This window comes from Bombina bombina, chromosome 1, assembly GCF_027579735.1.
Source record: "Bombina bombina isolate aBomBom1 chromosome 1, aBomBom1.pri, whole genome shotgun sequence".
NCBI classification, from domain to species: domain Eukaryota; kingdom Metazoa; phylum Chordata; class Amphibia; order Anura; family Bombinatoridae; genus Bombina; species Bombina bombina.
This window is the reverse complement of record NC_069499.1, coordinates 1601660243-1601664463: the sequence shown is the minus strand read 5'-3', so window position 1 is coordinate 1601664463 and position 4221 is coordinate 1601660243. Positions and strand designations below refer to the sequence as shown.

Below are 4221 nucleotides of genomic sequence, written 5' to 3'. Positions count from 1 at the left end.
TTAATGTAACTTAGGTACATGAGTATAACTGACGTGTACACGGTACATTATATAGAGAACAGGTGTAGTACTGACAGAGGGGGCAGCTGGTGTCATTAGTAACTTAGGTACATGAGTATAACTGACGTGTACACGGTACATTATATAGAGAACAGGTGTAGTACTGACAGAGGGGGCAGCTGGTGTCATTAGTAACTTAGGTACATGAGTATAACTGACGTGTACACGGTACATTATATAGAGAACAGGTGTAGTACTGACAGAGGGGGCAGCTGGTGTCATTAGTAACTTAGGTACATGAGTATAACTGACGTGTACACGGTACATTATATAGAGAACAGGTGTAGTACTGACAGAGGGGGCAGCTGGTGTCATTAGTAACTTAGGTACATGAGTATAACTGACGTGTACACGGTACATTATATAGAGAACAGGTGTAGTACTGACAGAGGGGGCAGCTGGTGTCATTAGTAACTTAGGTACATGAGTATAACTGACGTGTACACGGTACATTATATAGAGAACAAGTGTAGTACTGACAGAGGGGGCAGCTGGTGTCATTAGTAACTTAGGTACATGAGTATAACTGACGTGTACACGGTACATTATATAGAGAACAGGTGTAGTACTGACAGAGGGGGCAGCTGGTGTCATTAGTAACTTAGGTACATGAGTATAACTGACGTGTACACGGTACATTATATAGAGAACAGGTGTAGTACTGACAGAGGGGGCAGCTGGTGTCATTAGTAACTTAGGTACATGAGTATAACTGACGTGTACACGGTACATTATATAGAGAACAGGTGTAGTACTGACAGAGGGGGCAGCTGGTGTCATTAGTAACTTAGGTACATGAGTATAACTGACGTGTACACGGTACATTATATAGAGAACAGGTGTAGTACTGACAGAGGGGGCAGCTGGTGTCATTAGTAACTTAGGTACATGAGTATAACTGACGTGTACACGGTACATTATATAGAGAACAGGTGTAGTACTGACAGAGGGGGCAGCTGGTGTCATTAGTAACTTAGGTACATGAGTATAACTGACGTGTACACGGTACATTATATAGAGAACAGGTGTAGTACTGACAGAGGGGGCAGCTGGTGTCATTAGTAACTTAGGTACATGAGTATAACTGACGTGTACAAGGTACATTATATAGAGAACAAGGTGTAGTACTGACAGAGGGGGCAGCTGGTGTCATTAGTAACTTAGGTACATGAGTATAACTGACGTGTACACGGTACATTATATAGAGAACAGGTGTAGTACTGACAGAGGGGGCAGCTGGTGTCATTAGTAACTTAGGTACATAAGTATAACTGACGTGTACACGGTACATTATATAGAGAACAGGTGTAGTACTGACAGAGGGGGGCAGCTGGTGTCATTAGTAACTTAGGTACATGAGTATAACTGACGTGTACATGGTACATTATATAGAGAACAAGTGTAGTACTGACAGAGGGGGGCAGCTGGTGTCATTAGTAACTTAGGTACATGAGTATAACTGACGTGTACATGGTACATTATATAGAGAACAAGTGTAGTACTGACAGAGGGGGCAGCTGGTGTCATTAGTAACTTAGGTACATGAGTATAACTGGTGTGTACACGGTACATTATATAGAGAACATGTGTAGTACTGACAGAGGGGGCAGCTGGTGTCATTAGTAACTTAGGTACATGAGTATAACTGACGTGTACATGGTACATTATATAGAGAACAAGTGTAGTACTGACAGAGGGGGCAGCTGGTGTCATCAGTAACTTAGGTACATGAGTATAACTGACGTGTACACAGTACATTATATAGAGAACAGGTGTAGTACTGACAGAGGGGGGCAGCTGGTGTCATCAGTAACTTAGGTACATGAGTATAACTGACGTGTACATGGTACATTATATAGAGAACAAGTGTAGTACTGACAGAGGGGGCAGCTGGTGTCATCAGTAACTTAGGTACATGAGTATAACTGACGTGTACATGGTACATTATATACAGAACAAGTGTAGTACTGACAGAGGGGGCAGCTGGTGTCATTAGTAACTTAGGTACATGAGTATAACTGACGTGTACACGGTACATTATATAGAGAACAAGTGTAGTACTGACAGAGGGGGCAGCTGGTGTCATTAGTAACTTAGGTACATGAGTATAACTGACGTGTACATGGTACATTATATAGAGAACAGGTGTAGTACTGACAGAGGGGGCAGCTGGTGTCATTAGTAACTTAGGTACATGAGTATAACTGACGTGTACAAGGTACATTATATAGAGAACAAGTGTAGTACTGACAGAGGGGGGCAGCTGGTGTCATCAGTAACTTAGGTACATGAGTATAACTGACGTGTACACGGTACATTATATAGAGAACATGTGTAGTACTGACAGAGGGGGCAGCTGGTGTCATTAGTAACTTAGGTACATGAGTATAACTGACGTGTACAAGGTACATTATATAGAGAACATGTGTAGTACTGACAGAGGGGGCAGCTGGTGTCATTAGTAACTTAGGTACATGAGTATAACTGACGTGTACACGGTACATTATATAGAGAACAGGTGTAGTACTGACAGAGGGCGCAGCTGGTGTCATCAGTAACTTAGGTACATAAGTATAACTGACGGGTACACGGTACATTATATAGAGAACAGGTGTAGTACTGACAGAGGGCGCAGCTGGTGTCATCAGTAACTTAGGTACATGAGTATAACTGACGTGTACACGGTACATTATATAGAGAACAGGTGTAGTACTGACAGAGGGGGCAGCTGGTGTCATTAGTAACTTAGGTACATAAGTATAACTGACGTGTACACGGTACATTGAAAAGGGAGCGGCAGGATTTGGGAGGTCATCTAGACGTAGGTATTAAAAGTTAACACAAGACAAAATGAGGGATTTAATGAGTAGTTTGTTTAGTTTCTCGGGTAATGAAAGGATCAGTTTTAGAATTGTTGCCCAGGTGTGCACAGCATGATTTAGGAAGCGCTTGTATACATATTACTTTGGCAACACATGTAATAATGTCACGCTAATAAAGTATTCCTGACTTAACTCTACTTGTATATGCGGAGTAAGTGTCCAGATTGTCACCAAGACAGCGGACATGGGACAATGTATAGAGAAAGGTAAAGGAAATATCAGGTTACGGTGTCTATTAGAGGGGGATACGAACAGGCTCCATTTTAGAGAGATTTTAAACAGATTGAGTTGGAGGTAGTGATAAGACATCCAAGAGGAAATTGCAGAGAGATTGATGGTAAAGAAGGAGCGATATCAGGAGAGGAAAGATAGATTTGGGTATCTCCCTCATAAAGTGGTACTGTAACCCGATAGGAAACAGCAAGGGAGAGAAACAGGATAGGAAGTTATAAAGGAGCAGTAAATAGGAAGCCCCCAGGAGAAGCTGTGTCCGATACTAAAAAGAATGAAGAATTTGTTTGCGGACAGGATGGTTAATGGCGTGTAACGGTAGATCTAGAACGGTGTCCATGTTAATCCAGTGTACCTTATATTCAGCAACTGGCCAAGTTTACAACAACTATTTTATGTATAAAAATCTCATCTTCAAATATCAATTTAACTGCAAGGCTCATTATTTCTCACTGGATACAATATAACAAGATGTGAGATCATCTTGTACTGGAACATTCATCAATTTCTTATATTTAAAGCAGTGTGTGTAGGTGTGCATGTGTGTGTGACCGAGTGCATGTGTCTGTGTGTGTGCGGCCGAGTGCATGTGTCTGTGTGTGTGCGGCCGAGTGCATGTGTCTGTGTGTGCGGCTGAGTGCATGTGTCTGTGTGTGTGCGGCTGAGTGCATGTGTCTGTGTGTGTGCGGCTGAGTGCATGTGTCTGTGTGTGTGCAGCTGAGTGCATGTGTCTGTGTGTGTGCAGCTGAGTGCATGTGTCTGTGTGTGTGCGGCCGAGTGGATTTGTCTGTGTGTGTGCGGCCGAGTGCATGTGTCTGTGTGTGTGCGGCTGAGTGCATGTGTCTGTGTGTGTGCGGCCGAGTGCATGTGTCTGTGTGTGTGCGGCCGAGTGCATGTGTCTGTGTGTGTGCGGCTGAGTGCATGTGTCTGTGTGTGTGCGGCTGAGTGCATGTGTCTGTGTGTGTGCGGCTGAGTGCATGTGTCTGTGTGTGTGCGGCCGAGTGGATTTGTCTGTGTGTGTGCGGCCGAGTGCATGTGTCTGTGTGTG

General features: G+C 43.5%; 1 long non-coding RNA gene across 7 annotated transcripts; it reads left to right on the top strand.

Moving 5' to 3' along the window:
* The first annotated feature begins 23 nt into the window (after positions 1 to 23).
* Positions 24 to 3912, top strand: LOC128656683 (uncharacterized). Of its 7 annotated transcripts, none has more exons than XR_008402049.1 (3): positions 24 to 1130; positions 1225 to 1317; positions 1599 to 3912. It is a non-coding gene; the product is annotated as an uncharacterized LOC128656683 (long non-coding RNA). The 7 variants fall into 7 exon arrangements; XR_008402048.1 differs by having other exon boundaries at positions 1225 to 1971; positions 2065 to 3907; XR_008402043.1 differs by having other exon boundaries at positions 1412 to 3904.
* Positions 3913 to 4221: the final 309 nt, after the last annotated feature.